Source organism: Canis aureus, chromosome 11 (assembly GCF_053574225.1).
Source record: "Canis aureus isolate CA01 chromosome 11, VMU_Caureus_v.1.0, whole genome shotgun sequence".
In the NCBI taxonomy this organism is placed as follows: Eukaryota; Metazoa; Chordata; class Mammalia; order Carnivora; family Canidae; genus Canis; species Canis aureus.
Window position 1 is genome coordinate 20,371,977 of NC_135621.1, and position 20,932 is coordinate 20,392,908.

At 54.8% G+C, this 20,932-nt stretch overlaps 1 long non-coding RNA gene across 3 annotated transcripts; it reads right to left on the bottom strand.

The window, feature by feature from the left end:
- Window positions 1–1,074: 1,074 nt before the first annotated feature.
- LOC144322987 (uncharacterized) lies at window positions 1,075–10,448 on the bottom strand. Of its 3 annotated transcripts, none has more exons than XR_013388544.1 (3): window positions 10,209–10,448; window positions 8,902–9,464; window positions 1,075–2,417 (listed from the first exon to the last, which is right to left on the bottom strand). It is a non-coding gene; the product is annotated as an uncharacterized LOC144322987 (long non-coding RNA). The 3 variants fall into 3 exon arrangements; XR_013388545.1 differs by lacking the exon at window positions 10,209–10,448 and having other exon boundaries at window positions 1,075–1,938; window positions 2,230–2,417; window positions 8,902–9,515; XR_013388543.1 differs by lacking the exon at window positions 10,209–10,448 and having other exon boundaries at window positions 8,902–9,515.
- Between the last annotated feature and the right edge of the window lie 10,484 nt (window positions 10,449–20,932).

Below are 20,932 nucleotides of genomic sequence, written 5' to 3' on the forward strand. Positions count from 1 at the left end.
TGGGGTGAGGTCACAGACTAGCCGGGGCGGGGGGGGGGTGTCACGGGCTGACTGGGGGTCTCAAGCTGGCCCGGGGGGGGGTCTCAGGCTGGCCCGGGGGGGTCACAGGCTGGCCCAGGGAGGGTCACAGGCTGGCCCGGGGGAGTCTCAGGCTGGCCCGGGGAGGGTCACAGGCTGGCCCGGGGGGTCTCCGGCTGGGGCTGTGCTCCTGGGGCCTGGCCCAACACCCCTCCCTAAGCCCTCCCACACCCCTGCTCCTGAGCCTCTCACAAACTCATGTGTTACTTTTACTTTTCTTTTTTTAAAAAAATATCTTTTTTTAAAATTGCCTTATTTTTCCCTCATTTTATTTTATTTTATTTTATTTTTTTATTTTTCCCTCATTTTAAAAAAAATCCTAGAGTGAACAGAGGATGACAGATTTCATACCTGCCGCGGAGTGGAATGTGTGCTGGGCCCAGACTCTTCCCAGCTTTCCTGCCTCCCCTTGGGGACTGGGAGCACCTGGGGTCACCCGCACTGCTCCAAACCTCTGCCCCTGACCTACCTCCTGCACAACTGTGGGTGATGTGGCCCCACCACGTGGGGTTCACGTCAGCTGAGCTGTAGTCACGCGGCCCGGTGCAGGTGCAGTGAATGCGGAGCCTCCGGCCCGGTGGTCAGTGAGCTGCAGGCCCTCCTGGCCCATGGGGGGACGCTGGGGACCTCAGCCTCAGGTGGTCTCACATCTGCCTTTGGGGGGCTGCTATCGGGGAGCCTCACGATTGGTCTGCCTGGGTCTCCTCTCCAGCCCGGCCCTAGCCTTTCCTCTCTGGGCCATGCCCACTCTTTTCAGGGTCCCTCCCTTGTAGGGAGCCTCCCACCCCACCAAGCCCTCTGCATAGAAGCCCATCACCCCTGACCTCCTATGTCATCTTGGGGGACAATTTCTGGCTGCTGCCCAGCAACTTCCTTTAATTCAGGTCCAGCTGCAGCAAGCCTGGCAGATTTCCTTAAAAAGAAAGCCCTGAAGACAGATGACATGTGCAGCCATTTGCCAGGGCAGCCGTGACAAACTACCAGTGTCCAGGTGGCTCGAAACAGCAGAGATTTATTCTCACGCAGCGTGGAGGTCAGAGAGGGCAGCGCCAAGCTCCCTGCAGAAGCCCCAGGCAGGGCTCTTCCCTGCCTCTCCAGCCCCTGGGTGCTCCTGGGCTGTGGCCATGCCCCCCGTCATCACAGCCCCTGTCATCACATGGCCCCTCCGTGTGCATCCGTGTGTCCTCTCCTCTCTTAGAAGGACTCCAGTCATTACATTTAGGGCTCATTCGAACCCAGGGTGGTCTTATTCTGAGTTCCCTAACCTGGCTGGGCTTGGAACCTCCTTCTGGGGACCCACGAGCTCCTACCACGGCTTCCTTCCCCATCACTTCATTTCACACACATTTGTCCACCCGGAGCCCCAGCCTCCAGAGTCCCAGTCAGAGGGTGAGCGGGGTGTCAGCAGGAATCAGCAAGTCAATATGCAACCTTTTTGCTTGAGGGAATATTGCCTTCTGGAACCCGGCCCACTGGGATAGGAGCTTGTGTCTCCCCTGTCATGCGCCAGTGCGGAAACCGCCTCCTCCTCCACCTCCTCCCCCGCCTCCTCCCTCGGCCTCCCAGGGACCCACAAGAACGTGACCTGGGACCCACGTTCCAGGAGCAGATGGGGCTCTTCCTACTTCCTGGCAGGTGAGTGCGGCCTTGGCACCGTGGCTGCTCCCTGTGGGTGACTGGTGAGCCTCGTGTCCCTCTGTTGGCAGGGGTGGGATGGCGCCGACTCCCTCCATGCCTCGGTGACAGGTGCAGGGACAGTTTCTGTAGTCCCTCACTCTGAGAAGCAGCAAAGATGCAACAGGCCCAGCACCAGGCCCTTGGCTAGGAGGCACAAGAGTTCACCCACACAGCTGTGGCGACCTGGTTAATTAGAATTCAGGGACATTCACTTTAGTAGAAGAGCAATTAGGTGCTTTGCCTGCGTGTGTGGGGGAGCGAGCTGGTGACGAGGGAGGCTGGATGGCCTGCACCCTCCAGATGGGAATCAGCATGCTCCCGGAGAGTGAACCGTTGCCAGCCCTGCCTCCCATCTGCCCGGAGGGGACATGCTGGAGCGTATACAAAAATAACTCCGGATTTCAGGTTGTTCTCAGCATCCTAGCTTTACAAGGGTTGATCCTAAAATCACAATTTCGTGTCTCAAGTACTCACAGTTCCTCCTGCACCCTGCCAGCTATGGACGGCTGGCACTGCCGTGTGGGTGGACATGTTCTTTTATGGGTCTTTCTCAAAGAACACAGATGAGTGTAGTTATCACCACTTGATGCTGCCAGAGTCATATTTGCAGCTTGCAACGGGCCCACTCATTCATCTGATGACTGTTCATTGATCCACATGACCTAAGAATACGAGATGCATATGACTCAGAGCAAGAAGCAATACATTCGATCAGCAAGTGTGCATTTCGTTGATTGGGGTTTTGCAAAGGGAAGTCCAGGCAGTGCCTGGAGTCCAGGAATGCTCCTCTCAGCAGGTGTCACAAAGGGCACACCCACTGCAGCGTGGAGATGGCCAAGGAGAGGGATAGGGACCTGGGGCATAGGCAGGTGCAGAGAAGGTAGAGACGCACAAGGCCTTGGAAAGAGTCCCAGAAGGCCATGCAGTCAAGCAGAGAAGTGACATGATTCCAGTAGCAGTGTTGGAGACTTCTTCCAGCAGCTGCTGGGTGAAGAGGGTGTCTGAAGCAGGCAGAGGGAGGCGGGCTATTGGGGCAGCTTTGGGGGTGGTGGGAGTTTGGGCCAAAGGAAGACAGACGAGACAGAGATAAGTGAGCAGCTAGGAATAGCCGGGAGTTGTGGAATGGTGAGCGGGCGTGGGCTCAGGACAGAGGAATGCGGGCCCTGGAGCCAGGCCCTTGTTAGGTTTTTCTGGAGCTGGTGGCCAGCCAAGCATTGGACCACAGATCTCACTGTATATGAATTATGTCTAAATAAAGATGTTAAAAACCACTTTATCAATAAGGTAGAAAAAAATAGATGAAATAGACAAACTCACAGAAAAAAAAAGCCTTACTAAATTGGCACAAATAATAGCAAATCTGAATTATTTAAAATCTGACAAAGGAGATTGCCCTATAATCAAAATCCCTCACATGCACATGCAAACACACAAACTTCAGCTTAGTTGCCTAGTGGCTGAAGTTTTTCTAAATATTTAAGAGCTCAGATCTGTTGTAACCAACCAAACTGTTCCAGAGATTACAAAATGAAAGAGCATTTCTCAGCCCATTTACGGGACCAGCAGGACCTTGACATCTAAGCTTGGAAAATTAAAAGAAGGGAAATTTATAGGATGGCCTCTCTTATAAATGTAGACAAAGAAATCCTAAGAAAAATACTAGCAAACCAAACCTATACACATATCATATCATAAATGATCATAGCCAAGTTTGGCTTATTCTAAAATGCAATATGGTTTGACATTAAAATATTAGCTACTACCCTGCTTCCAGTTCAGATGTACAGATTCATAAGTGAACATTGTTTGCCCTCTAACAATTAAAGCATTCCAGATACTTGAAAAAATATGTATGTCAAAGGCAAGAACATCAAGAGTCCAGGACTAAAGCAACATAAATGATCTAAAGTCCAGATAGTGAGGAATTAGTACTGCTCCTGCCCCCGGTGGGACTGCAGAAGGAATCCTGTAGGTACAGGCAAGAGAAGCCCGCCCAGGTTCTTACAGACTTTCAACAACATGGTCTGGCACCAGATAGTCCCTGGATAATATGCAGCAGCAGTGGCTTCTCTCAAGTATAAGTCACATGCTTTCAAAAGTGGGAGGCATTCCAGGAGAGCTGAGAGACCCCCAGCTCCTGAGGACAATTGGGGCGATGTGTGGTTGTTGAGACAAATCCCTGATGCATTCCAGGCTTTCAAAGTTAATCTGAAGAGAAAGGGGAGGGGAGCAGATAAGAATCTCTCTAACGAATTGCAATCCATCCCAGGAGGTAGGAGAACCAAGGGTGGCATCCACAGAGCCTGCGGTGGGGCAGAGGAGAAACACTCTGAGCTCAAAGAGCCTGCATTAGGACTGGACGAGAGCCCTAACTGGAGCTGGTGTCCCCAACAACCCAAAAACAGGCCACCAAACCCACATTAGAAAAATACCATCCACAGAGGCATAATTCTCTTTAGTGCTCAGAATCTAGGCTCTGAAAAGGAAGTTTTTTTTGATACATCCTCTCAAAATATTTGGAACTGATGATAAACTAATGCAAGGCCCAGAACCAGCTCAACTGTGGGTCAGGCTTTGAGACAGTGCCCTATTCTGGATGTGAATATTATTGATTGCAGTCCGGGCTTTTCTTATGTGCTGTGCATCCAAAATGGTTTTAGGATATCATACACACACACACACACACACACACACACACAGAAATGTGACTCATTTTCTAGAGAGGAAACAGTGAATAGAAGAAGAGTCAGAGAAGACTGCTATGTTGAGTCATCAGACGGGACTTTGAAATAATTTAGTTAAAAAATGTCAAAGACCTAGTGGATATATATTAAGAATGGCAAAAATGCAAGATGGAACAAGGGTGGAACTGAATCTGTGTTGGACAAACTTCAGAACAAGAGACTTGACCTCTTTCCTGCCGGGGACTCCATCTGGTCTACACTGGCTAAGGACTCCGGGTGAAAGGTAAGTGCTATGAGGCGGGCCCAGAACAAAACAAACAAAAGAAAGGCAAAGACCCACTACTGCTTCCCACTAGAGACAGACTTAACTGTAAGATACAGGACAGACAGAAGGACGGGAGGTGGAGGAAAGAGGCCCCATGCCGACACTGGCGGTACTGCTACCAAACAGCCGACTTTAGGAGAACGAGTTTTGGTGGACATGAAGACAGCTGATTTTATAATGATAGAGTGATAGATTCATCAAAGAGACGCAACATATTAGGTAAGTCTTGGCCTAACAGCAGAGGTTCAAAACACATGAAGCAAAATTGTCAGAAACCAAGACAGAAATATGCAGACACGTAATCATGGCTCACAGTTTTTATCACCAATCTTTCCATTGCTTGAAAGAATAGGGAAATTATCTGTGTATAATATGAAAATGATTGTCAACCTACATGTATCACTTGAAATTTATACAAACACCCTAGGCAACCTCTGCAGGATGTGTGTTCTTTGCAATCACGAGTGAAACTTTCTTCAAGATAGACCCTATGTGGGCTGTAGAAACAGTGTTGATATATACAAAGGAATTAAATAGAAAAAGAGTTATACAGAACATATGCTCTAACAATGGTTTTATTTTTTTTAAAGAGAGGCAGAGACACAGGCGGAGGGAGAAGCAGGCTCCACGCAGGGAGCCCGATGTGGGACTCCATACAGGGACTCCGGGATCCTGCCCTGTGCCAAAGGCAGATGCTCAACTACTGAGCCACCCAGGCATCACTCTAACAATGGTTTTAGATTGGAGATCAATAACAGTGACATACTTAGGGACCCCTGGGTGACTCAGTGGGTGAGCGTCTGCCTTCGGCTCAGGTCATGATCCCATGGTCCTGGGATCGAGTCCCACATTGGGCTCCCTGTGAGGAGCCTGCTTCTCCCTCCACCTGTGTCTCTCTTTATGTGTCTCTCATGAATAAACAAATAAATAAATCTTAAAAAAAATCCTAATGAGATACTTAAATCATCCACAAATATTTGGAGGTTAACCTGTGACTGCTAAATACTGCGGGGATGGAAGAAGAAACCATAGAGGGAATGAGATCATATTTCAAATTGAATCATAATGAAAACCTAACATATCAAAATCGTTGGTATGCAGCTAGTGAATTCAGGGAGAAATTTATGGCTTATATTTTAAAAAAATGGTATAAATAAATAAAATATGATTCTACCTTAAGAAAAACCAGTAGTAGAAAAGCAAACTTAAAGTGAGTGGAAGAACTAAGATCAGTAATGGATACAATAGAAAATTAAAAAAGCAACAAAAGCAAAGGGTGTTTATTTGAAAAACTAATAGTAATGAACTTCCAACAACACCGATTGAATGCAGCAAAAGGAAGAAAATAGAAATCACCAACGTCAGGAAGTGCAGACATTACATGCACTGGAAGGGGAAGTTATCAATTCTTTATGAACAGAATCTCAACAACTTTGATGAAGCAAAAAATTCCTTGAAAAATACAGAGTACCACACTGGACCTAAGAAGACACAGAAAGTCTAAGCAAACCTACATCTATTACGTAAATTGAATTCATAATCAGAAATATCCCCAAGAAGGAAATTGCATATTCAGATGGCTTCATCGGAGAATTGAACCAAACATTTATTATTAATACCAATATTACACAAACTCTTTCATAAATAGCATACGAGGGGCCCAAGTGCCGGCAAAGGAATCGTCAAGAAGCAGAACTGCAGATTCACCACCATCGCTCTTGCAAGAAGATGCAGAAATACTTAATGAAACGTTGATGTTCAAACCCAGCAATAAATGAAAAGATTAAAACCGTGACTGAGCTTCATCCCAAGAATGTGAGATTAGTTTAATATTCACAAATCAAGGTGCTATAGCTCATCGGGAGAATAAGAGCAAAAACAAACATGATTATGTTCGCACACGAAGCAGAAGCACATGATCAAGTGCACAGTGGAATCTCCCCGCAAAGGAGGAGTGGAAGCGGATCTGCAAAATCTGCTAAAGGAGTATTTATGAAAAGCCTGAAGCTAACATCTTAATTAATGGTAAAAAGCTGACAGTGATCCAGCAGTTCCACTTAGGCCCCCGAGTTGAAAGCAGAGTCTCGAGGGGATGTTTGTAGACTCGCGTTTGCAGCGGCATCGCTCACGACAGCTCAGACACGGAAGCGGCGTGTGCGTCCATCAGTGGAACAGAATGTGGTCCATCCAGATGATGGCGAAGCGTTCCACCTTCCGAAGGGAGGAAGCCCTGACACCTGCTAGGACGTGGGTGAAGCTCGGGGCCGCTGTGTTAGTGGAAACGAGCCAGTCACACACACACACACATGTGCACCAAATCCCACGATTCCACTTACGTGAGGTACCCAGCAGAGTCAGACCCACGGAGGCAGAGAGCGGGTGGTGGTGCCAGGGGGCAGGGGACAGGATGACTTGGGAAGATGGAAAGGTTCTGGAGATGGATGGGGTTGGTGTTTGTATATTATGAATGTATATAAAACCACTTACAAACAGTTGAGATTGGTAAACGTGATGCTACACATATCTTCCCACGTTAAAAAATTGGAAAAAAAAAGGGAATAAATCTAGGATATGTACCTGTTCTGTCTCTACTCAAAGATTATGCAGGAGGTTCTTACGACTCAGGATGGAAAACAAAGAAAATAAAAACAACGAAATTTGGAAAAAACAAAGCTGCCAGCAGCATTGTGTTCACATCAATTCCGCGCAATAGAGCGAGGGAACCGACCCAGCCAGGCGGCAGGACACAATTCTGTCCCACTGCTGGTATTTACTGGCTAGGACGTGCTGGGGGTGTGCATGCAGGGGCGCCCGGGGGCTCAGTGGGTGGGCGCCTGCCTTGGGCTCCAGGCATGACCCCGGTCCCACATCGGGCTCCCTGAAGGGAGCCTGCTTCTCCCCCTGCCTGTGACTGTGCCTCTCTCTCTGTGTCTCATGAATAAATAAATAAAATCTTTTTTAAAAAAAGAATGTCTATGCAGGGTCATTCATAATTGCCCCAAACTGAAGATGGCCAAGCAGTCTATCAACAGGAGAGCAGATAAACAATGGGAGCGCACCCATAAGACGGACGATTTTCTCAGTAATAGGGAAAAAGATGCACGTCGGACCGTGACGCTTCCTCATGGAAGCACCCAGCGGAGGAGCTGAGGCAAAAGTGCACACACCGTGTGTTCGGTCTGCGTGGACTTTGAATGAGGCAAAACTAGTCTGCGGGGGGCAGGAGCCAGTTATTGGTGGTGGGGGGACCTGTGGGGACACCTTTCTGGGAGGATGGGGATGTGTTATATCTCGTTTTGGGTGCAGGTAACACGGATGCACATGACTGATAAAACTTAGTGACCTGAACGTGCAAGGATTTTGTGCCTTTGTATGTCAATTATACCTCTAAAAAAAAAAAGAACCAAAAAATTTTAATGTAATTCACCACATTAATAGAATAAGCTAAAATAATCACTTTAACAGGTGCAACATAAAGCCCTTAGAAAACATCAGTGTTCGTTCATGATAAAAACCCTTAGCGAGCCGATCGATAGAAGAGTGGAACTGCCTTAACCTGACAGGGCGACATATGCCCTTGGGATAGGATAATGGAGTCTTTTCACCGGAAAGGGAACGAGAAAAGGGTGCTTATTGTCACCGCCGCTTTTTAACATTGGACTGAAGAGTTCTAGCTGGTATAGCAAGGCCAGGGGGTGGGGGGAGAAGAAAGTATGGGGATTGGAATATAAGAAATAAAATTTATTTGACTACAACATAATTGATTATATAAAACTTCAAAAAGGTCATGGAATAATTATTAGAATTAAAAAGCTGTATTTATTGTGGCTACTGGAACAAGGTAAATACCAAGTTTGTCTTTACATAGAAGCCAACAATTAGAAATGGAATTTTAAAAATGTTATATAAACAGTATCAGAAATATTAAACACAAAGGAATAAATCTAATAAGGAGTGTGCACGACCTCTGAAGAGAAAATGTTACTGGAGAAATTAGCCCAAGATGCAGGGAGGGTGTGTGTGGTGGTGGCATGGGGTTGGAGGGGGTCCTGAGGGCGGAGGGGCCGGGTGGGGAGGCGGGCGGAGGGGGCGGCCTGGAGGTCTCATATTTGGGGCAGCGAGAAGCGAGACACCTACCCCAGGGCCCTGCTCTGGCCATGTTGGATGAGACGGTGTCTCGCAGGCCGAGGGAAGGGAGGGAGTCAAGGACACGACCCGATGCGAGAGCGTGGAGCCCGTTTAATCCAAAACAACACGGTGGACGCCGATCTGAAGCCTAACGAGGGGTGGCGGGGCCTGTGCCCCATCCACATGGCCGGACACCCAGCAGAGGACATGCCAGCGCGAGAAGGCCGTCCCCTTGGGTTTGGAGACATCAAGTGGGAGGCGGCGGTCCCCCCTCTGAGCTGCGATGGCCTGAGGGTGGCGTGTCCTTCACCACCTGCCTTCCTCTAGTTCATAGACCGAGCAGCCGTTGTGTTCTCGTCACTGGCAGTGTAGACCTCGGCTCCTGGGGGATCCCGTGAGGCTGTGCTGCGTCCCCGCCGGCCTCCACTCTCCAGTCGTGGAACCCCGCGCTCAGAGCAGGTGCTTGGGAGGGGACACGTGCCGACGGGGACGGCCTCTGCTCCTCGGCTCCGGAGAATGACCTGTAGGTGGGCGGCTCTCCCACGTGCCCCGTTATTCAGGGGGCTGTTCAGCTGAAATCGTTCAAGGGATCCACAGTGGGTTACATAGCAATTGCCGGCTGCGACACCCCTCACCCCGTCCCCCGAGCCCTTTGGGCAGCTGACAAACGAGGGTGTGAAATGACTCTTTGTTCCCTGTTAATACTGTGGGGGGAATGCAGAATCGGGCCTTCCAGTCGGAGATGGGCAAGCAAAGCGGGAGCGAGTGGCGGGGGGACCAACGGCCTGGTGCGTTAGCTCGTTAAACCAGTGGGCTGCACAGCACCCACCGAGGACGCGCTCACCATGGCTTGAGCCGCGCCGACGGGGGGCACCGCCCCGGCTTCCTTCCCGCCACACGGCCGGGCCCCCCGGAGTCCTCTCAGTGACGCAGGGAGGGGGGCGCCTCTGCAGGACACGGGAGCCCCCCAAATGCTGTGCGGTGTGGCCACTTCACGTGTGGTCCTTTTAGGGAGGCCGCCCCACACCCTGCACCCTCATCGGACGAAAGACACGGGGTGGGGGGGTGACAGTCCTCAACTACCATTTTTCCTGAGGCTTTCTTTGTATTGTATTACTTTAAAAAAATTTTTTTTTTATTTGAGAGAGAGAAAGAGAGAGAGTGAGCAGGAGATGGAGCAGAGAGAGAGGGAGAAGCAGCTCCCCGCTGAGCAGGGAGCCTGATGTGGGGCTCGATCTCAGGACCCCGGGATCCCGCCCTGAGCGACCGGCAGACACGTCACTCATGGAGCCCCCAGGTGCCCCGTGTGAAATTACCGTTAAGCCCACTTCGGGGGCTCTCGGACCGCAGCCTCCTGGCTCCCGAGGTCTCTCCATCATTCCAAGAACATCGTTTTACACGCACACACGGCCTCCAGGGGGTCCCTCTCACACAGCCGGCTCCTGGTCTTGAAGGACGCGTGGCCCACTCTCCACGGATGCGGCTCCCGCCAGGCCCTGGAGGACACTCTGCTCGGCCACACCTTCTCTTGGGATATCACTGTGTCACCCGCGGCAGCTGCTGGGGAAAGCCACAGAGTCATGCGGCCCCGAGACACGCCGGATTGGTCGCCATGGCCACCATGCCATCGGGTGTCTGGGTGCCCCTGTTCTCGGAGTGACTGAACCTCCCCCGTCGCTGCAGCCCCTCCCCTGACACCTGCTGCCTCGCTGAGCTGCCTCTCGACCTCGGCAGCGCCCAGCACCCTCCCCTCTGGTTAAGGACATCAGCCCCGTCCCTCTACCTCCTCATGGACTCCCCTCACTGCTAGTCCCCCTGGCCTGTGTCACTGCACTTCCCCTGAAATTCAGACATGCCTGGGCTGCTCTCATCTTAGTGAAAAGTAGGCCAGTAGACCCCCTTGAAGAAAAGGTGTCTTTGTCCCAGGGGAGCCCTCCATGTGCTCCTCCCGCCGATGGGTCATGAGGGGCTGTGCTCACCCCTTGCACGGCCCAGAGTCCCAGGAGCCTGTCTAGTCTCCCACCTTCTGCTGGAAACGCCTCCTGCCCAGCGGGGGTCGGGTGGCTAGCCTGGTGGCTACTCTTAACGCTCTGTCTTCCTCGCCTCCGTGCAGACGCTGGAGCTGCGCACCAAGCTCTCTTCTTTTTAAAATTTAAATGCAATTAATTAACATATAATATAGTATTAGTTTCAGAGAGACAAGTCAGCGTGTCATCAGCTGTATAAACACCTGGTGCTCAGCCCATCTTGTGCCCTCCTTCAGGCCCATCCCCCAGGGACCCTGTCCTCTCACCTCCTCCCCTCCAGCGATCCTATTTGTTTCCTAGAGTTAGGAGTCTCTTATGGTTTGGATCCCTCTCTGATTTCTTCTTATTTTCTTTTTCCCTCCCTTCCCCTACGAGCTTCCATTTTGTTTCTTACATCCCACATAGGAGTGAGATCGTATAGTATTTATCTTTCTCTGGTTGACTTATTTCATTCATCATAATGCCCTCTAGGTCCATCCGTGTCATTGCAAATGGTAAGATTTCATTCTTTTTGATGGCTGAGTAATGTTCGTGTGTGTGTGTGTGTGTGTGTGTGTGTGTGTGTGTATCCACTGCATCTTCTCTATCCAGCTGACCACTCTCATATTTCTTTGAAAGGAGAAGGGGACTAAGGTCGGGCTCCCACATTCTGCACTTTGACTCACCTCAACGGTGCTTGCACATATAGATTTAAAAATAATTCACAGTGTGCACTTTTCACAAAAATGATTCCTATACACTAGGTGTGAAATAGGAGACTGTTTTAGTAGGGGAAGTCTTGAGTGGATCCCAGATGGAAATAAAGATCCAAAATAATCCCATTTTCCAGGAGAAGAAAGTTGCCAAGTATTATTTCACTGTAACCGTGAACAAGTTTTTTTTCACTTATTACACACATTTTTACTGTAAGGGGCTGAGAAACACTTCTGGTGTAGTTTTAAGTCTTGATGTCAATGGCAATGAATCTCTGAGAGTAATATATGTGATTTCATAACAAACATTGACTCACAGTAATATGAAATCTCAGTTTTATATTAGCCAGATGGAGAAAATGGTGGTTTATGTTCAAGGCCTCAAATTATGATGAATCATTTTTCTTGTACAGGGAACTGGGTTGCTCACCAGTTAAATTAGTTAGTGTACTTATAACAAGACCTGGTAAAGTCTGAATGCTGCAAGCTATTAGCTGCCTCAGCTATTATGACGCTAATAATATTTATTCTTTATATTGTTCCTCGCTAAATGGATCAAAATGAATCCAATTAATTAAAATGAACTGTAATTAGGGAAACTAAATCTGTAGAAGCAAAAGAGCAAATGAAATGTCAGATGGAAAACACATTGCAACGGTGTTCAGTTAACTTCTGGGTGCCCTTGGCCACCGAAGACCCCGGGACCCCGCCTTGTCTATCAGGCTCGTTCGCCACTGAGGTTCTGGAAGGAAAAGCAGAGGTCAGGAGGCCCAAGCGGGACACGTGCGGTGGGATCGCCTACGTTTCCGTGCTTCAGAGAAGCCAGTCTCCCTGAAGGGCGGGATGGAAAGGCAGAGGTCTCGTCTCACTTTGGAGGCCTTGCAACAGGGGCATGACATCAGCTGAGGCTGCCCCCAGCCCTGACCCGACCCAGGTCCTCATGAGGGGATGTGGTGAGCCCCCTGCCCTCTGCCTTGTGGAGGAGAGAGCATCCCCTCTGAGGGATGACACACTCTGTGGCCACGTCACACCTGACACCCAGGAGGCTCTTTTCTCTTGGGATGAGAGATGGGAAAAAGGCCATTTAAAAAAAAAAGATTTTATTTATTTACTTATGAGAGACACAGAGAGAGAGGCAGAGACACAGGCAGAGGGAGAAGCAGGCTCCACGCAGGGAGCCCGACGTGGGACTCGATCTCAGGACCCCAGGGTTACGATCTGAACCAAGGGCAGATGCTCAACCGCCGAGCCCCCCAGTGTCCCGGGAAAAGGCCATTGTGACCAACAGGCGAGAGGAAGAAAAGTCCCGGGGATGACAGTCAGGCCCTGAGGTCAGCAAACAGGCCTGGACAGCGGTAGCCATACATATGCTGAGGAGGATAAAGGGGAGGCCTAAAAAAGTGGAAGAAAATACGCATAATTTCAATGCTGAGTGGGGCTTTACTAACAATCCTCAAACGGGAAAAGTCCTCAGGGCTGGAAAGTACAATCCCTGGAGTGGACTGGACGTGGGGAGGACAGAGCAGCCAGCAGGGGGACGCCCGTCAGGGACGTGATAACGCGCATCCCTGAAACGCATTCCCAGGAACCCGGAATGGGCGGGAGTAGAAGTCTCCAGGGATCGTGGGGCCCCGGGAACACGGTCTCCACGAGCTGTGGACCACGGAGAGCGCTTTGCACCTACGCACGAGATAGTCTCGAGAAACGACAGGGAAGTAAAGATGTCATCAAACTAGCAAAGGCATGAAAGATGGTGCGGTAGCGTCTCGCCGTTTGGCGCAGAACAGAGGGCGACCGCCCCGTTGCCAAGATCGACGGCGACTCGTAGAGTGGATGTGGGCACAGGCAGGATTCACGGGCAGGCGGGAGCACGGGTGGATCGTGCGCTCCCCTCCCCGTGTTCTCCGTCGGCCGAGGCCCAACCGAAGATACGTGGTAGCAGGTTAAGGAAACGTGTCTGAGCTGCGGGGTGTCGTGACCAGTAACAGCTAAACTTTGCACCAGCAGGTGCAACGAGGTGATCGGATGAAATAGCAAAGGGACTTGATTTATGGAAATGAAGGTCAGGAAGGACCGGGAGCAGACCCGACCACGCGCCGAGGGGCCGGCCAGTGCGCCGCGAGTGCCTCCATCCGCAATTCTATTAAACGCAACTGAAGCCACGCTCCTGAGCCTGGAACCAGACAGAACCACCGCTGCCCACAGATGGCACGGCCACGTGATCGGGCCACATCTCGGGACACAAATGCCCTGCGTTTCTGATACTAGCAAGGATGGCGGGAAATGGAAAGTACGAAGTAGTCTGTTTTAAACCAGCGCCAAAAGATGAGAAATACATCAGTATAAATCTAACAAAATGTGGGTGGGCTGGTGCACCCGGATCTAGGAACACTGGCACAAGCAGTCGGAGAAGAACTAGATACAGGGAGGGGGCTTGGTGCTCTGCGCTCGCCTCCAGGGGCACGTCCGGCCAGTACATCCAGCCTGCGGCCTCTGGGGCCTGGAGCACCTGGGATGTGGTTATGCCGCGTACCCCCTTGGCGTTCCCCCCTCTGTGTCCCTCTGCTGTCCCCGCCTGACGAGGGCCCTTGCCCGTGCCCTCAGGAGCACTCTACTTCGGGGGCGACCAGGTGGCTGGCCCTCCCTGGGGACGGCTAGGAAGGGGTTCCTGTCACTGTTCCTCCAGCCCAGCCCAGTGGTGCACTGGGGGCGGCTCATCCATCTACCCCTCATCACCTACGCGCCCCGAGGTGCCTCTGCACCTGCCCTGAGCTCCTGCTCCCCAGGAGGACCCTGGAGGGGACAAGAGAGCAGGAACCAGACCCAGTGCAGACGGTGGACGCTATTGCGGTGGGGACTCCTCTGTCGGGACAAGGACCCTGGTGACTGAGGCTTGGAAAACCCCAGCTCGGCTGTGATGCAGGTGATGGGAAGGTGTTTCCTGGTGGCTGGCGGCTGGGGGGGGGTGGGGGGGTGGGGAGGTGACCTGCCTGTTTTCCTCCCAATCCCGAGGGAGGCCAGTGCAGGGGGAGGAGGCTGCTGCACTCAGTGGTGAGCGCCACGTCTGCAGAAGGTGCCATGACGAAGCTGCCGGGAGAGAGCAGAGGGACACCTGTTCCATCTGCCGTGCACCCCCCTTGGCTCCTCTACCCCTGTCTGGGGCCCCTTGAGGTTCCAGGGCCTGGACGCCCCACCAGGCACCCCCACCTGCAGCCGAGGCCCGAGCACCCCCTTGTCTTCAGGCAGGGGGAACCGTCCTCTCCTGTCCCATGTCCTTGGGGGCCCTGGGCTGTCTGCCTGCCAACAAGATGGGAAGCTGCTGCTGCTGCTGGGTCAAGGGGACAGGCGGTGGCTTCCCTCGTGGGCTTCCTGGGGCCTGATTAGTGGGAGCAGCGGGAGCTCTCCGGGGCATTTTTAGAGAGATTTAGCCGAGCCAGAAGGACACCAAGCATCCCGGCTGACCCCGAGGTCACAACAGGCATCCAGATGAGTTTGGGGCCGGGTGCCTGGTGTGCTGCCCCTTGGGAACACTCTGCCATCTGCCATCCAGTGCGGTTCTGCCCGATGCACCCTCCCGCCCTCGGGAGCGCCCAGTAGGATGAGCTGGGGGCCTTCCTCCAGGTTGGACCCGGTACCGTCTGGGCCGCTTACACCTGAAGGGCCCACTGCCTTTTCCCGAGGTCCTTGTAGGGTTTCAGACGTGGCTCGAAAACCGGACCTGAGCTGCCTTCCTGCTGGAAGATCCCCAGCAGCGCCTGCAGAGCTCGCAGGCAGGAGCTTCCCTGGGTGGCGAGGGGCACCGGGACATGCGGGACCTCGGGGCGGTCACCTCTGGCAGGAGCTCGCAGGAACTTGGGCTTAACTGATGTGGCCCCGTGTGCAATCTGGACCCCACGCACGGCGAGCTGGGGTCTCCGCTGGCTCCCGGGGCCTGCAGCACAGAGGCCGTCGGGGAGGGCTCTCAATGACGTGAGCATCTGCGCCGGCAGTACCCCCCACCCCCGTAAGAACATGCCCTTCACATGTGTGCCCACAGCTTGGGAGCGTGTTGCACGCCTGGGAACAGAACTTGTGCCATGACAGATCTGCTTTTCTCCGAAAACTGTCAAAACGGCCAGCGTTTATCCCCGGGACCTTGTCAAACGCAAATGAGTAAGTAAAGTAGAAAGAAGAGCGCAAGGCTGGGCCGAGCCGCGTTACTAACCCAGGGGCCCCCTGCGCCTCCCAAGCTGAGGCCCCGCACCGAGATCAGACCGGGGGCTCAGGTCGCCTGCTGCTTTCTGGAAACAATATGCTTTGAAACAAGGCATCTGCTTTCCCAGCTACAATGGGAAGGTTTGCATTATTAAACAACGCGCTTAATAATTCAGGCAGAAATAAACTTGCCACGCAGAAGACAGTGCCCCGCGCACCGGCCCAGGAGCGAGGGGCTGCCGAGCTTGCGCCTGGGGACCTGCCACCGGATGCCGTGCTGGCCCCAGAGATGACGCGGAGGGCAGAGGCCCCGGCTCCTCTCCCAGGGCCCATGGAGCAGCTGCGTCCCTGGGTGTCCCCCGGGCTGTCCACGGGGATTTCCTTGGCCCGGCGCCCCCCACAGAGCTCAGACAAGGCCCAGGGCCTCGGCTCGGTCCTCTGCCCCGGCACGGCCTCTCCCCGTGTGCCAGCTGGCCTGGGGCCTGGGGCCCACCGTACCCACCACCCACAGAGCAGCCCAGGGCCGGGGATGGTGGCCCTCTCTGGGAGCAGATCCTGGGCTGAGATCAGAGGTGGGAGCCCAGGTCGACCACGGTTTTCTAGAAGCATCCATGCTAGGGTACGGTGAGGCCGGGATCGCCACTGCCCCCACTGTCCTGAGTGCCTAGTCTGTCCTCACACATGGGGTCAGCAGCTCCTGTCGTCTCACTAGGGACACTGAGGACGCCCCTTTTCAAATGGTGATGTCTCTTCACCTCGCCTGGGTTTTCTCTGACATTGCCCAGGACCCTCTCACCCTGGGCACCCTCTGCCGCCATGCACAGGGTCTGCTCCACCTGCCTCAAGAGACTCCCAGACCTGATGGCCTGTGAGTCCTGGTAAGGGTCCAGGTGTGGGTCCAGGTCTGAATCCAGGTGTGGGTCCAGGTCTGAATCTAGGTGTGGGGCCAGGTGTGGGCTCAGGAGGAGGTCCAGATGTGGGACCTGGTGTGGGTCTAGGTCTGAGTCCAGGTATGGACCCAGGAGGGGTCCCAGGTGTGGGTCCAGATGTGGCTTCAGGTGTGGGCCCAGGAGGGAGTCCAGGTGTGGGCCCACGTCTGAGTCCAGGTGTAGGTCCAGGTTGGGGTGAAGCCCCGAGATGCCTGCATATCTTGGCACGCAGCCTGGCTTGGCAGGGGCTTGCTCCTCAAATGAGGGACATGCTAACTGCGTGACCCCCACACCGTCCCAGGCGAAGCGTGATCTGTTTTTACAGCTCTAAGCAGCAACTTCAAGTGGTGACTCTAAGATCCGTGTTTCCCTGCATTTCAGGGCTCAGCCGATCCCGTGTCCTTGAAGTCCTGAGCCGGGTTCCCTGCTGCGAGGACCCCCAGGGAAGAGCAGGGGCTTGGGGCTCCCTCCCGAGCAGGCCAGGGCCCGGAACTGCGGCGTGGACTGGAGTCATCAGTTGGTGAGGAGAATTCAATGTCTAACGTGGAAGTGGGGAACGCGGCCAATTTGCCGGTGGCAGTTCCAGTGACACGGTGGTTGAGTGGGGGTCCCTTCCAGCAGAGACCCTTGGGGCCCCAGTGAATGACTCGGGGCAGGTGGTCGCTGAGTCTCACTAGATGCAGGCCGACATGGGTGCTCCCGGAAGGTGCCCGCTGGGGCTCCAGGGCGCATCTGTGTGGTGCACATGGCAGGAGACAGTGGCTTTTCCGACAGACCCAGGGAGGAGGTGGCCCATCTCCCTCCCGGTAACGCAGCCAGCGGGCCCTGCAGGCAGGGCTGTGTGGTGGGGAGCTCCCCGTGGAGGGGGGTCGCAGGGCGTGAGGTCCTTCCTGGGGTGTCTGGCAGCTAGAGTCACCCTGGGGTGATCGGAGCAGATCCCACTTTCCTGTGATGATCATTGTAATTTAAGCGAAGCCTATGGGCTTCCCGGGGGGCTCCGTGGTTGCGCGTCTGCCTTCTGCTCAGGGCGTGATCCCCGGGTCTTGGGATCGAGTCCCCATCGGGCTCCCTGCGTGGAGCCTGCTTCTCCATCTGCCTGTGTCTCTGCCTCTCTCTGTGTCTCTCAGGAATAAATAAATAAAATCTTTAAAGAAAAACAACCCCGAAGCCAAGGCTCTCAGCACAGGCAAGGACCGCAGGACAGCTCCGTGGGGCCCAGAGTCGCGGGCCGTCCGCCAGCCCTCGGGGGCAGGGCTGCAGGGGAGGAGACGGCCGCTCTCAGGGGCACTTGCTCACTGCCTCGGAGGAGGCGAGGGTGGAGCCAGAGACCCCCAGGTCCTGGGGGCTGCACGGGAGGGGGGCCGGTCCCACCAGACAGCAGGACACATGCTCCTGTGAGCTCGGTGGCCAGGTCGCAGGAGGGCCGGGCCGGGCTGCGGAGGCGAGGCTCCTGGCTCAGCTCAGGACTCGGACAAGTAAACTGGGAATTCAGGTGAGCTGGCGGCGCAGCCATCGCGGTGCCCGAGGGCTCGGAGGAGCCAGTGGCGGGCCTCGGGGTCAGCGAGGCTGCCCGGGACGGGGCACCTGCAAGGCTGGGGTGAGTTCTGCCGGCAGCCGGCGTCCTGCAGCCCATCCTGGGCGGAGGGCAGGACATCCTCGAGGCCCACCGGGTATTTGGGGCCATACAGAGGCCTGACCCCGAGGGCCTTGCGCACTGAGGTCTGGAATTCCCCACGAATGGCCGAGGGGAGCCAAGGAGGGATCTCACTGCCACCCTGGGTCGGATCGAGTGTCTGGTGGCCACCAGGTCACGGCAAAGCCAGAGAGTGTGACTGCAGGGCAGACGGTGGTGTCCAGAGCATGTGTGGGAACAGGCGGCCCAGCTTAGCGAGGCCTGGACAGCGCTGGCTGGTGGCCTGGCTTGCAGACGTGTCCGGGGGCATGGGGATGCACCCTCGCTCTCCTCACTGTGCTCGTCCTGCCGTGTCCTCACATCTCCACCGCCCTGAGGGGCTCCCAAGGTCACACCCCAGGCCCCGGTGGGTGTTGAGTGACTTCTGTTAAGGTTTGTGTGGCGAGTTTGCTCCTTCCGCCCCATAACCTCCATTTCCAGGCCTGTATCATGCAGCTCAAATCCAAAGGGGGGACTGTGCATCTCCCTGGTGCCGAGGCGTGAACGTCAGCTGACCTTCCAGAAGGTTCCACGTGACTTCCACAGGCACCAACATGCTCTGAATGTGACCTCAGGGTCTTTCTCCCTGAGCAAGGCTGTGCCCGGTACTGTCCCCCGCCACCTGCCCCATCCCTTGTGTCAGGCGTGGGTCTCACCCTCTCTTCCCCGAGGAGGAAAAGGAGGGGGAGGAGATAGAGGAGGAGGGGAGAGCGGGTGTCCAGGTTGGGCGGGTAACCTGGGCATCTCCTGGGGGGGATCACCCCCATGTTACCGACGAGGCCACCGAGGCTGACATCCCAACCCCACCTGAGCCATGTGGCTCGGACCCACTTTTGTCCTTGCAGCGGGTCTGCTGCAGAGTTGGTACACGTGGCTCATCAACAGCAGGCATCGCCCTGTATTGGTTTTCTATAGATGCCACTGCAAGAAAAAAAAAAAAAAAAAAGAATTACCATACTTCGTGGCAAAGTGTAGAGTAAGCAATAAAATGCATCACTTTATAGTGCTGGGGGTCAGGGGCCCCAGAGGGACCTGCTCGCTAACCTCAAGGTGACAGCAGGCCCCGTCCTGGTCTGGGGCCCTCTTTGGCCTCGGAGCCGCCACCGCCAGGCCCGCCCCGCCCCCCGACTGCCCCGGAAGCCGACTACCCTTTGCCCTTCCCTCGGTGGCATCAGTTCAGCTCTCGGACGCCTCTGGGGGCCTCGATCTCCAGAGCCAGGCTCCGCTCGGACAGTGCCTGGCACCTCGCATCCTGTGGGCTCCCAGGCCTGTGTTCATCGGAGTCCCCTCTGCTGGGCAGGGCCACACAGGGCTGACCTACCGCCCAGGGCAGCCCAATGGTGGATGGCCGTGCCCCGTGGCCGTGGACCCTGGCCGTGCCCTAAACTGTCGGGGTGGACACTGCCATCTGGCTGACCTCCACCCCCCAAATCTGAGCAGGTTCACAGCCCCCCCATCCCGGGCCAACCTGCAGCACCCCCAGTGTCCCCGAGCGCAGCGCTCTGTAGCACCTGCTCGATGCCCGTCAAGGGAGGCCATTCACGGGGAGGTGCCCTGGACCTCCCCTCAGTGCCTCGGGAGCCCGGGGAGGCGCAGGCCCTGGGGCCCCTTCACGGTGCGCTCACCGCTTACCCGTTCTGGCATCACAAGGCTGCATAAACGCGTAGATCAACTGGGTTGAGCCTCCACCCTGCCCTCCCACCCGGGAGCTGGCCGCGGGGCTGCGGAGTGGGTGCTGGGAGCAGGAGCGGTGGGTGCAGGGGCTTCTCAAGGGCTCCTGGACCCGCGGCACAGCTGATTCATGCACAATTAGGCGCAGCTAAGACGCCGCTGCCTTTATGGGCACTTTAATTATTTGCTCCACGCACTGGAAAGGCACCGGCGTTTGATGATGTGGACGGGTCACAGGGATGAGCGCGGTGGTAAATACCGTGAGCCGTTCTCCTGGTGCGGGCCACCTTCCATTTGTTTGGCCTGATAATTAAAGATTAATGAAATCGGACGGCTTCTAATTGGCAGCCTCTTGCCTGCAATTCCCCTCACGGAGCCAGAAAACAGAGCAGAGCGAAGCAATCGCCTTCCTCGGGGTCAGGGCGCGGCCGTCGTGGCTCCGGGTGCAGGAGCAGGCTTGTCCCCCGCTCCGAGCCACTGGGCCTCACGTTCCGGGCGGAGCCTGCCACTCGTCGTCGTCGTGAGGTCGGCCGTGGAAACCCGCACGCGTATTTACGGAGGTCGTGTCCACTCGCAGTCGATGCCGCAGGGACGGAGGTGGGCACAGGGAGAGGGTTATCATCCCAGCCTGGGCCTGGGCAGGGCACCACTGGGCACCGCCCGGAGCACACGCGGCCTTCCACGCACTGTCCACGTGCACGTAGGGGAAGCCCCTGGAGGCCTCCTGAGCCGCCCGGCTGTTCATACGCTTCTCTTAAACCCCACGCCTGACTCACACCCGCCCCCAGCACATGCTGGGCACCTGCCTTAGCACGAGGAGCCACGGGAAACCCGGAGATCCATCAGTCACCTGGG